The sequence below is a fragment of the Physeter macrocephalus genome, chromosome 2, assembly GCF_002837175.3.
Source record: "Physeter macrocephalus isolate SW-GA chromosome 2, ASM283717v5, whole genome shotgun sequence".
Taxonomy (NCBI): Eukaryota; Metazoa; Chordata; class Mammalia; order Artiodactyla; family Physeteridae; genus Physeter; species Physeter macrocephalus.
The window spans coordinates 9,173,782-9,187,589 of record NC_041215.1 but is presented as its reverse complement, the minus strand read 5'-3'; the positions used below and the strand labels follow the sequence as shown (position 1 = coordinate 9,187,589).

At 37.0% G+C, this 13,808-nt stretch overlaps 1 pseudogene; it reads right to left on the bottom strand.

The window, feature by feature from the left end:
* Window positions 1–2,472: 2,472 nt before the first annotated feature.
* On the bottom strand, window positions 2,473–2,571 carry LOC112062294 (uncharacterized; annotated as a pseudogene).
* Between the last annotated feature and the right edge of the window lie 11,237 nt (window positions 2,572–13,808).

Here is a 13,808-nt window from a genome sequence, read left to right as displayed (position 1 = left end):
AATAATGAAAAATGTTCTAAATAGATTGTTCCTCAAATGAGTCTAACCAGCTAGTCTATAGCTAGGAATTGAGAAGACTGCTGGATTACCAGGTGACTTGAAGACCAGTTTCTACAGTTACTTTAGCAACACTGACAGTTTAAATCAAATGAGTAGGGAGATGTCCATTTTCTCATTTTCTTTGAATTGCACACTTCAGTTCACTCTAATCTACTCAAAAGCTATTAAATTATTTTGGGCCCGTTGTGAGAAACTTTGTTCGCTACACCAATGTGACTGGAGGTGGTGGTCTCAAGAGCTCCTACTGCCAGATACTTTTCAGGCTTACTAGCAAAGTGAATTTAAGCTGTGGGGTCCCAGAGAGCCAACTCAGCATGACTGCTTCATTAATTTATTAATGGCTTTTGACTGCCAACCCTGTAGCCCTGGTGATTTCAGTATTTCCCCTTCATGGCAGTCCTGCTAGTGCTATTTTTTTTCCAAGCTTTGTGTAATTCTTGAAAGCCTGATCCATGAAAGACATTGAAAAGGGACGCTGGTGTGACCAAATTCAGGCAGAAGAAAGCTGCAAAATGCAGGACTTGCTTTCCTTTTAATATTCATACTGATGCAGGTGGCTGCTTCTCAGGGCAATGATGTAGGTGTGAGGGGTATATGCTCACATTCTGAGCTTTATATATAGGGAGTTACCATCTCCCCTCCCCATTAACATGATGCTTGCTAGTGGTGACTTTGAACAGACCTGTTGAGTGGGAGGACTATATGTAATTAGTCCATTGCGATGAATCAGAGTTGTCCTTAATCTACTTTTCCTAGTCACCATACTGATAAATACTTATTTAGAATTTCTTCTTGTCAGACACTATGTTTAGATTGGAAATTGAGATTTATCAGACGTTCTCTGACTTCAGGTTGTTCATTGGTCATTATAATCTAGTGTTATAATGTGCTAAAGATATACCAGGTATGGAGGGAGCAAATCTCTGTCTACATGGGTCTATAAAGCCTTCCGGGTGACTGTAGAACTGGTTTTGAAGGACTAAGAACTTGTTTACTGGATGAATAATAGGAGCTGTATTAAATGCCTTTGTGAAATGTGTATAGCTATGAATGGAATGGATTTTGAACATGATGAGGGTCTTTCAGTGGGAAGTGCACTAGTGGAGTGTCTGGAACACAGTGGGCACCTTTGAACTTTGAACCATCTACTAAAGTATGAACTTCATCCTGTAGGTGGTGGTAAAGAACCACACAGGGTTTTAAATGGGAGTAGCATTACCCAATTTGTGTTTAGAAAGGTCATTCTAGCAGTGTTGTGGAGGGTGGATTAAAACAATGACTAGTTAGCTGGTTTCTGATGTGGTCCAGTTGACAGATAAGCTGATGACAGCTTGCAGAGCAGTAAGAGTAGAAAGGAAGGGAAACTTGACACATTCAGGAAATAGAATCAATAAAAACCTTGATTCCCGCCTCATTCATGGGAGAAAAGACAGGTAAGTGAGTTTTGTTCATTCATTATTTCCATTAGGCAAATCCTGACTCAACATCTCTTATGTCTTTATCACCAAGGCCCTTGTTTTTCCTTTACTTACCTCACAGAAACATTTAGTCAAACAAATTTGTTTCTCAAACTGCATTTTACTTCATTTCCCATTATAATTCATTCAGATTTTAGTCTGCAAGAGAGATTCAATGTACCCCTACTAGACAGTTAAGTAATTCTGGAAAATAATAAAAGATAGCACTTGATGCTAATTTGATTATTTCAGCCTGTTTCCTTTAGGCTTTTTTGTATACTGAAAATGCCTTATGTGTAAAAAGACTGCCTGTCAGAGATCACTAGGTAAGATTATTCATTAGAAGATGCTTCAATAAAGTACATAAATGGAAGGAATGCAGCACTTCTAAACCCACTTAAGTTTCCCCTCATGCAATGAATTAGACTGTGTTGTTCAACATGGTACCCTCTAACCACATGGCTTTTGAGCACGTGAAATATGGCTAGTGTGAATGGAACTGTAAAATGGTTTTTGTTAAATGAAACAATTTTGATAGGACCATATTTCCCTTTATCTGTTGCATTGTGTAAGATAAGGAACCACTGTATTGCTTGTTTGTATTAGGCATAAACACATCACCAGTTGATGTCAAAGAATTGGTTCCATTCTAACAGTGATTTACTAACCAAAGTAATGTGTTCATTTGAATATTTTATTCAAACAGCATGAGTTACTGTGCTTGTGTAAGTCACAATTAGTAATTGAGATACCTACATTTTAATGTAATAGAATTGTGTTTTCTAGTTCAAAAAATAAGTATGAATAAATTATTAAACTTAAAATCAGTTCTACTGATACAGAACTGAGCTAGTACCACAACTGGAAAAGACTGCAAGATAATATGAATTTTATGATGAATGATTATTGCAATATGCTGCACCAGAGCAGAAGAAAAACTTCGTGTAAAAAAATAATAAAGTGAACAATATTAAGATACATTTTCTTCAAATGCATATTGAACTGATAAGAACAGATACTACACTTGATCTTAGCCAAAAGGCCGAGAAGCGATTCCAAATGCATATTGAATTTAATGTTTCAACAGTCAAAAAAGAATAGATGAAATTAATCACCTGAAATCAGAATTAGAAGTCCAACAGAGCGTTTTTAAACAGTTTATAACAGGATAAGAGCTTATATACTTGGCCAGCTATAAAAGAGCTTGTATTTGTGCACAGAAAAAGATTTTTCTGTTGGATTTATGGTTTCTATTATGGAAATTTTGTTAGAAAATTACTTGGAAAAGACTGGTCTACAAAAATGAAATATCTTCAGTTAAGCCAGCAATTACCTATAGAATATAAGACCTTTCTAATAGTACTAACGATTAGTTGATTCAAAATTGAAAAACTGAAACTATGTTATCTTTAGATGAGCTGTGGTGTAAAAGACACTGCCCAGTTAATACTTTGTATGCTCTGTATTAAAGGAGTTCCAATTTTACAAAAAAATATGAATTCTCAGCCTAAAAAAAATCACTTGTGGCATGTTTTTGCATCTTTGACATCTGCAGAAGAATTTTGCTAGATACAAAGAAAAAAGTTACTATCACTACAGAAAGTGCTTCTGCTATGTTAGGTCAAAAGTCTGGATCTCTTGGAATTTTTTAATGAGCCTGGATTTCTCTTAACTGTTTTGTTTCACCTAGTGATGCTTATTGCAAATAAGTTTTCTGAAACAGACTCTTTGAAAAGTGTCACCATTGTTAAAATTGATCAGTATATAGGTTCAAATCCAGTCCAGGAACCATAACCAGTTTGTGATAAAAGACAATTTAACAATCTTGTCTTCCTTACTAATGCTCATTGGTTGAATTATTAAGAATTTTAAACAATGGTTTACATTTCTATTAATTCCAGTTTCAGATTTTCTTGCAACAAAAGGAATGCCAGGTATTCAGTAATCAAGAGCAAAACATGTCAGTGTAATACACACTTTCTTGCTGATATCACACTGTATATGAGTAAACCAAAATTAAAACTCCAAGAAAAGGAAAAGCTTATTTGTCACCTTCACAGATAGGTACAAAAGTTTATGTTGAAATTGAAGCATCATGATACGGATCAAGAAATGCTGATTTTGCATAGTTTCTGACATCATAAATTTTCATTGTAATTAGCATTTTGTAAATTTGCTGCAAAAGCTACCAGGAAAATTTGAAAAACACTTAGTTGATACTGAATAAGCTTAGAGTTGCTTTTGAAATTATGCAAATACCCCTCCCTTTGAATTTGATTTAATCTAGAGTTGACACAAGAATTAGTACTTGAGCAGAAAAGTGCTTAACTTGGGGAGAAATTGATAACCTTTTGCTAAAATGTTAAATAGGTTCATATAAAAACATTTTGTTGATATGGATCCAAAAAAATGTTTTAATGATTTTTTGAGTAGTTGATTCAGTTATGGGAAAAGAAGTATATTTGGAGCAATTTGGATATTTGAGTCTACTTTTTCAACTATGAACTCAATTATGAAATTGCAAAAATTATGAAAGAAAATGTTACCCTAGAAAATAGTCAATGCAAAAAAACGTAAATAAGGAATAAAGGAACAGAAAAGACAGGAAACACAAACAAGTTAAATGGTAGGCATAAGTCCAATAACATTAAATGTGAATGGATTAATCCAGTCAAAAAATAAGGGATCAGACTGGATAAAAATAAACATGATCCAACTATATGCTGTGTACAGGAGACACTTTAAAGATACAAATAGTGAAAGTAAAAGTATGGAAAAGGATGCAAATTATCAGAAAGTTAGAGTGGCTATACTAATAGATAAAATAGACTTGAAAGCAAATTATGTTATTAGAAATAAAAGGGGGCAGTCTGTAATGATGTGCAACACCAATGATAAGCAACCCCAAGCTACATGAGACAAAAACTGACTGGAAGGGAATGATGGACAATTCAACAATGACAATTGGACACTAATACTCTGCTCTCAGTGGATAGAACAACTGGGTAGATTAACAAAATAAGAGACTTGAACAGCACTATAAGGCAACTACACCTAACGTGCAGAGCACGTAACACCAGAATACACATTCTTCTCAAGTGCACATGGGACATTACTCAATATTCCATAGGCTACATCATAAAACAAGCTTCAAAATGTTAAAGAACTAAAATCATACAGAGTATATTCTCCAATCATAATGAAGTTAGATGTAAAGTTGAGAACTTTGGATATATGTGGAAATTAAACAATACACTCCTAAAACCAATGAGTCTAAAAACTCAAAAGAGAAATTAGAAAATACTTTGAAATAAATGAAAAGACATACCAAACCTGGTGGGATGCAGGAAAAACTGCTTAAAGGGAAATTTATAGCTATAAATACATAGATTTATTAAAACAAAAACAACCTAACCTTCCAATTTAAGACACTGGAAAACAAAGAGCAAAGTAAACCCAAAGCAAGCAGAAGAAAGAAAATAATGAAATGGAGAAAAGGAACACAATTGAGAAAGGAGCAAAACAAAAGTTAGTTCTTTGGAAAGATCAGCAAAATTGATCAAAGAACACTCAAATTACTAAAATCAGGAATTAAAGGGGGACATTACTACTAACTTTACAGAAGAAGGGTTATTATGGAATACTATGCTAATGAATTAAATAGCATAGACAAATATCTAGAAAGACACATACTACCAAAACCGACTCAAGAAGAAATAGAAAAAATTGAATAAACTTAAAACAAGTAAAGAGGTTGAATTAGTAATGAAAAAAATCTGTGGAAAGAAAAAGCCCAGGCCCAGATGGCTTCACTGCTGGAATTCTAAGAAGAGTATCAATTCTTCACAAACTTCCAAAAATCTGAAGAAGGAACACTTCTTAACTCATTCTTTGAGGCCAGTATTACCCTAATATCAAAACCAGACAATGCTATCACAAGGAAAGAAAACCACACACTAACATCACTTATGAATATAGATGCAAAATTCTTAAAAAACTAGCAAAACAATCCAGCAAAATGCTAAAAGATCAGACACTATCACCAAGTGGGACTTATCCCAGGAATGCAAGCTTGGCTTAATATCCCCAATTAATGTAATACACTATATCAATAGTTTAAAGGACAAAATGACAGGATTATCACATTAGGCATGGAAAAGGTATTTGACAAAATTCTACAATGCTTCATTTAAAAATAACAAGAACACACTTGCAAAACTAGGAATGGAAGGAAACTTCCTCAACCTGATAAAGGCATTTACAAAGAACCCACAGCTAACATCCTACTTAATGGTGAAAGACTGAAGACTTTCCCCCTAAGATCAGGAAGAAAAAAAAAAAATGTCCACTCTTACCACTTCTATTCAACATTCTACTAGATGTTCTAGCCAAGGAAATGAGGCAAGAAAATGAAATAAAAGGCATTTTTTATTGTTTGTAAAACCATATGGCATTTGTTCTTTGGAAAGATCAGCAAAATTGATGGGCCTTTAGCCATACTGTACAGAAAAAAACACTCAATTTACTAAAATCAGAAATGAAAAAGATACATTACTACCAACCCTACAGAATAAAAAGGATTATTGTGGAATACCATGAACAATTGTATGCTGATAAATCAGATAACAGTGAAATTGATTGGAGAGGAAAAAGTAAAACTATATTTCGAGGTGACATAACGTACATAGAAAATCTTAGAAGCTGTTACAGTTAACAGGTAAGTTCAGCAAGATTACAGGATAATAAGATCAGTATACAAAAATCAATTGTATTTCTACTCACTAGCCATGAACAATTCCAAATTAAGAAAACAATTTCATTTACAATAGCATTAAGCAATAAAATACTTAGGAATAAATTTAACAAAAGAAATGCAAGACTTGTACACTGAAAACTATAAAACATTGAAAAAAGACCTAAGTAAATGGAAAGACATTTCATTTTTATGGATTGAAAAACTTGATACTGTTAGGATGGCAATACTCCCGAAATTGATCTACAGAGTCAATACAATCCCTAACAAAATCCCATTGGCTTTTTGTTTGTTGCAGAAATTTACAAGCTGATCTTAAAAATTCATATGGAAGCCTAAGGAACCCCAACAGCTAATCTTGAAAAGGAACAAATTTGGAAGACTCAAACGTCCTGATTTCAAAACTTATTACAAAGCTACAGTAATCAACACAGTGGGGTATTGGCATAAGAAAAGCATATAGATCAATGGAATTGAATTGAGAGCCTAGAAATAAACTCTTACATTGTTCAGTTGATTTTGAACAAAGGTGCCAAGACACCTCAGTAGGGAAAAGAATTGTGTCTCCAGCAAGTGGTGCTAGACCACTGAATATGTACAAGTAAAAGAATGAAGTTGAACCTCTACCACACACCATATACGGTTAACTCAAAATGAATCAAAAAATCTAAATGTAAAAGCTAAAACTACAAAAACCCTTGGGAAAAGACATAGGTAAAAATCTTCATGACCTTAGATTAGGCAATAATTAACTTAGATATGACACCTTTTAAAGCACAAGCAACCAAAGATAAAAATAGATTACCTGGACTTTGTCAAAATTAAAACTTTTGGGCTTCCCTGGTGGCGCAGAGGTTAAGAATCCGTCTGCCAATGCAGGGAACACGGGTTTGAGCCCTGGTCTGGGAAGATCCCACATGCTGCAGAGCAACTAAGCCTGTGCGCCACAACTACTGAGCCTGTGCTCTAGAGCCCATGAGCCACAACTATTGAGCATGCCTGCCACAACTACTGAAGCCCACGTGCCTAGAGCCCGAGCTCCACAACAAGAGAAGCCACCACAATGAGAAGCCTGCGCACCACAACGAAGAGTAGCCCCTGCTCACCACAACTAGAGAAAGCCCGCGAGCAGCAACGAAGACCCAACACAGCCAAAAATAAATAAATAAAATAAATAAATTTTTAAAAATTTAAAACTTTTGTGCTTCAAAGGAAAAAAAAAAAGACAACCCAATATTTACAAATCATGTATGAGTCTAGTCTCCAGAATATTTAAAGAACTCTTAACAACTCAACAGTGAAAAGACAACCCAATCTAAAAATGGTTAAAGGATTTGAATAAATATTTCTCCAATGAAGAGTGATTTCTAATGGGTATAGTTTCTTTTGGGGCTGATATAAATGTCCTGAGATTAGGTAGTGGTGATGATTGCACTACACTGAATATTCTAAAACCTCTGAATTCACTTTAAAGGGGTGAATTTAATGGTATATGAATTATCTCAAAAATAATACATAAATCATTTTGTATGATTTCTTTTGCAACTTGAATTCTTTGGTCACTATGTTTTTGAGATTAATTCATGCTAATGCATGCAGTTGTAATAGCTGTAGTTAATTTGTTTTCCCTGTAGTATGATATTGTATTGTGTGAATATTCCAAAATATATTTATTCATTCTTCTCTGCAAGTGTCTTTGAGTTGTTTCTAGTTTTCTTCCACGTTCCCTCCACCCTTACAAATCATTCTGCTCTGAACATTCTGGTAGGTGCAGGAGTACAAGAGCTTCTCTGGAGTATAAACTTGAGGGTTGGAATTGTTAGGTGATAGAGCATGCACATGTTTGACTTACTAGGTATGCTTAACTCTTTTCAAAGTGTTTGTTCCCATTTACTCTCCCACGAGCACTTTGTGAGTTTTTTCATTGTTCCACAACTTAGCCTATGCTTGTTTTTGTCTGATTTTTAATTTTTGGCAGTCTGGTGGATATAATAATATCATTGTAGTTTCAATTATATTTCATATTCCTCTTATGATTTTATGCCTGTTGAGGGTTTTGTCCTTTTCTGATTGATACGTAATTCTTTACATACTCAGGATACTTACCTTTTATCAGTTATATGTGTTGTGAATATTCTCTCACTTTTAATGTTTTTATTGTTTTGACTTTGTATTTTGAAATGTTTCCAACGTATACTGAAGTCCAGAGAACAACTGAATGAACTCGATTCACTCATCACCAAGCTTTGATTACCATTACACAGCTAATCTTGTTTCAACTATCCCACATGTTGTGCACACCCTAGGTTATTTAAAAGCAAAGTCCAGACATCATATCGTTTAATCTGTAAATATTTCAGTACCTATGTCAAAGTGATAAGCATTCTTTTAAAAAATATTTATCAGTTTTCAGAATATTGAGTTAATTTCCTTGTGTCTCTAATGGTTACCACATAGACTATTTTTTCCCCTGTATCAAAATCATGGATTTGAACATATTTAGTGAATTTCATCCATTGTTTTTACTACCACTACTGATGTTCAAGTTACCCCATCTTTGGCCAGTGGGAGCTTTATTCAAACTGGTCCCTGTGTATTTTGGGCACAATCCCAATAGTGTTTGGTAGCCTCCTTCAATTCTGTATGGAAAGATGTTCCAGGTTCATCTTTCACATTTCCTGCTTCAGGCCTGGAACCAGGCATTCCTCCAAAGATTCTTCGTTCCTTTAGTGGGAAATGTTATCTAGAGGCCACAGTTCTCATTAGTCATGTTATGGGATTAGTCAGTTTCTTGGTCCTTTTAGGAGACAGAGATAAGAGGGTGTTTTTCCTCCTAAGGATAAAATACATCAGGATAATTATACTTCCAGTTCAAATTATACTTCCAGTTCAAATCTTGAGCTATAAGGTTTTTACTCTAATCATATCAGCATCTTCTTTCAACTTTACCAGAAATCTCAGATTTCAATGACTCTAACAAAATTACTCATTTGACTTAAAATATGCAAAGAATGACCTCAGTATGGCAATGACACCAACCAGAAAGCTTTCATTGTCTTTACAGTTCTTCTTGTCCTTGGGGTACAGGATGCAGAGTTCCAAATTACTACGTTTTTGTGTTACTTGAAATAGTTCCTCTCTGCTGATTATACCATCACTGAAAACAAAGTTAGGTTTATATGTTTCTTTAAAAATTTTTTTTAATTGAAGTATAGTTGATTTACAATATTATAAATATTAGTTTCAGGTGTACAGAAATAGTGACGCAATGTTTTCATAGATTATAAAAGTTAAAGTTTTAAAGTTATTACATTTAAAGTTATTACAGAATGCAGAGGCACAGTCAAGATGGTGGAGTAAGAGGATGTGGAGTTTGCATCTCCTCACAAGTAGAGCACCTACTAGGTGCTGGTGGGGGACCTCGGACATCCTAGGGGATGGGAGGAATCCGTGCATGATCAGGTAGGACGTGGGAGAGAAGGAGGAGGGGGAAGAAAAGTGGAGGCGGGACAGGACCAGCACCCCTGAGGTGGCGCTGGGGGAAAGGAGAAGTTCCCATGATTGGAGGGGCCCACTCATGGTGGGGTATCAGCGGAGATGGAGAGGGACTTTTGGGGGACTGGGGGATCTGAGAGGAAGCAACCAGCATCTCCCCTGCCCAGTCGGGCCCTGGTGAGCCTGATGGAGTCCAGGACCTGAGCACCCTCCGTGCCCCCAACCCTGCTAAGGCCACTTCCAGCCACATGAGTCTCAGGTCTGAGCCCCACCCCCACAAGGCCTCTTCCAGCTGGAGCCCCACCCCCTGGGTCCCCTCCAGCTGCGTGGGTCCCAGGCCTGAGCCCTGCACCAGCTGGGGCCTCTTCCAGCCACAGGGGTCCTGGTGGACCTGAGTACCAGCCCCCACAAAGCTGCTGTGAGCTGTGCAGGTCCCAAGAGCCCACACACCACCCCGACAAACCTCTTCTGGCAGAGTGGATCCTGGGCCTGAGCCTCACCCCCACCAAAGCCTCCTCTGGCTTTGTGGGAACTGGCACCCAGGGTGATGCCCCTGACAGGGTCTCTGACCATGTGGGTCCTGGCGGGCTGAAGGCTGTCCCCCTCCAAGTCCTAGTCCGGCTGCACCAGCCCCTGAAGGCATGCCTGTGGAGGCCTGTGTCCCAGCTGTCCTGTGCAGGCTCATGTGCTCCAGTCCAACTTCAGGAATAGATGCTGGTGAGAGAAACACATGCAGAGGTGGGGCTGACACAGCAGGTCCAGAAACCCACCTAGAGGTCTTGGAGACCTACTGAGGAGGCAGGGGTTGGTTGGCTGTAGCTCACTGTGGGGGCAAGGACACTGATACAGGAGGCACCAGGGAGTTTTAAATTTTTAAATCTTTTATTATTTTATTTTATTTTATTTTTATTATTTTTTCTTTTTTTATTCTTATCTTTTATTTATTTAATTTTTATTTTAAAATTTTCTTTATTTTCTTTTTTATTTTTTTGCTGTTGTGGCTCTGTTTTGTTTTGTTGTTGTTCCATTTTTATTGTTATTTTTCCTAATATATTTTTTATTTTTCTAATTTTATTTTATTTTTTATTCTTCGTTATTGTTCTGCTCTTTTCTGTTTGTTGCTTTTTCATTTTTTCTTTCTGCCTGAGTATCTGTGGTGGGAGTGTCAGGTCCAAGCCACTGGACTAACAGACAACTTCAGGTCCCAGGGAATATTAATCAATGTGAGGTCTCCTGGAGGTCCTCATCTCGCCATCAAGAACCAACTCCACCCAACTGCCTGCAAACTCCAATGCTGGACGCCTCAGGCCAAACAACAAGCAAGACATGAACACAGCCCCACCCATCAGCAGACAGGCTGCCTAAAGTCGTATTAAGCTCACTGACACCTGAAATCACACCACCTGACGGGGCCCTGCCCATCAGAGGGAAAAGACTCAGCTTCACCCACCAGAGCATGTGCACAAGTCCCTCACACCAGGAAGCCTACACAAGCCCCTGAACCAACCTCACTCCCCAAGGGGCAGACAACAGCAGCAAGAGGAACCATGACTCAGCAGCCTGCAGAAAGGAGAACATAAACACAGTAGGATAGACAAAATGAGACAACAGAGAAATATGTTGCAGATGAAGGAGCAAGGTAAAATACCACACAGTCAAATAAATGAGAGGAAATAGGCAATCTACCCAAAAAAGAATTCAGAGTAATTATAGTAAAGATGATCCAAGATCTCGGAAATAGCATGGCAGCACTGCTCAAGAAGATACAAGAAATGTTTAACAAGGACCTAGAAGAACTAAAGAACAAACAAACAGTGATGAACAACACAATAACTGAAACGAAAAATACACTAGAAGGAAAACAATAGCAGAATAACTCAGACAGAAGAACCAATAAGTGAGCTAGAAGATATAATGGTGGAAAAAACTGTGGAGCAAAATAAAGAAAAAAGAATAAAAAGAAATGAGGACAGTTTCAGCTCTAGGACAACATGAAACGCACCAACAATTGAATTATAGGGGTCCCAGAAGAAGAAGAGAAAGGGAATGGGCCTGAGAAAATATTTGTAGAGATTATAGTCGAAAATTTCCCTAACATGGGAAAGGAAATAGTCACTCAAGTCCAGGAAGCACAGACATTCCCATACAAGTTAAACCCAAGGAGAAACACGCTGAGACACATGTTAATCAAACTAACAAAAATTAAATACAAAGAAAAAATATTAAAAGCTGCAAGGGAAAAGGCACAAATAACATACAAAGGAATCCTCATAAGGTTATCAGCTGACTTTTCAGCAGAAACTCTGCAAACCAGAAGGGAGTGGCAGGACATATTTAAAGTGATGAAAGGGAAAAAGCTACAACCAAGATTACTCTACCCAGCAAGGATCTCATTCAGATTTGATGGAGAAATCAAAAGCATTACAGACAAGCAAAAGCTAAGAGAATTCAACACCACAAAACCAACTTTAAAACAAATGCTAAAGGAACTTCTCTAGGTGGGAAACACAAGAGATGAAAAAGACCTACAAAAACAAGCCCAAAACAATTAAGAAAATGGTAATAGGAACATACATATTGATAGTTACCTTAAATGTAAATGGATTAAATGCTCCAACCAAAAGACACAGACTAGCTGAATAGATACAAAAACAAGACTCGTATATATTCTATCCACTTCAACCTAGGAACACATACAGACTGAAAGTGAGGGGATGGAAAAAGATATTCCATGCAAATGGAAATCAGAAGAAAGCTGGAGTAGCAATTCTTTTTATTGTTATTTTTCCTAATATATTTTTTATTTTTCTAATTTTATTTTATTTTTTATTCTTCGTTATTGTTCTGCTCTTTTCTGTTTGTTGCTTTTTCATTTTTTCTTTCTGCCTGAGTATCTGTGGTGGGAGTGTCAGGTCCAAGCCACTGGACTAACAGACAACTTCAGGTCCCAGGGAATATTAATCAATGTGAGGTCTCCTGGAGGTCCTCATCTCGCCATCAAGAACCAACTCCACCCAACTGCCTGCAAACTCCAATGCTGGACGCCTCAGGCCAAACAACAAGCAAGACATGAACACAGCCCCACCCATCAGCAGACAGGCTGCCTAAAGTCGTATTAAGCTCACTGACACCTGAAATCACACCACCTGACGGGGCCCTGCCCATCAGAGGGAAAAGACTCAGCTTCACCCACCAGAGCATGTGCACAAGTCCCTCACACCAGGAAGCCTACACAAGCCCCTGAACCAACCTCACTCCCCAAGGGGCAGACAACAGCAGCAAGAGGAACCATGACTCAGCAGCCTGCAGAAAGGAGAACATAAACACAGTAGGATAGACAAAATGAGACAACAGAGAAATATGTTGCAGATGAAGGAGCAAGGTAAAATACCACACAGTCAAATAAATGAGAGGAAATAGGCAATCTACCCAAAAAAGAATTCAGAGTAATTATAGTAAAGATGATCCAAGATCTCGGAAATAGCATGGCAGCACTGCTCAAGAAGATACAAGAAATGTTTAACAAGGACCTAGAAGAACTAAAGAACAAACAAACAGTGATGAACAACACAATAACTGAAACGAAAAATACACTAGAAGGAAAACAATAGCAGAATAACTGAGACAGAAGAACCAATAAGTGAGCTAGAAGATCTGAATAGACAGTGAATCATCCCAAGTTGAGGAGGTGGACTTTGGGAGCAAGATATATTATTTATTTCCCCTTTTTCTCTTTTTGTGAGTTTGTATGTGTGTGCTTCTGTGTGAGATTTTGTCTGTATAGCTTTGCTTTCACCATTTGTCCTAGGGTTCTGACCTTCCCTTTTTTTTTTAACTTAAAAAAATTTTTCTTCTTAATAATTATTTTTTATTTTAATAACTATATTTTATCCTATTTTATTTTATCTTCTTTCTTTCTTTCTTTCTTTCTTTCTTTCTTTCTTTCTTTCTTTCTTTCTTTCTTTCTTTCTTTCTTTCTTTCTTTCTTCCTTTCTTCCTCCCTTCCTTCCTTCCTTTCTTCCTTCCTTCCTTCTTTCCTTCCT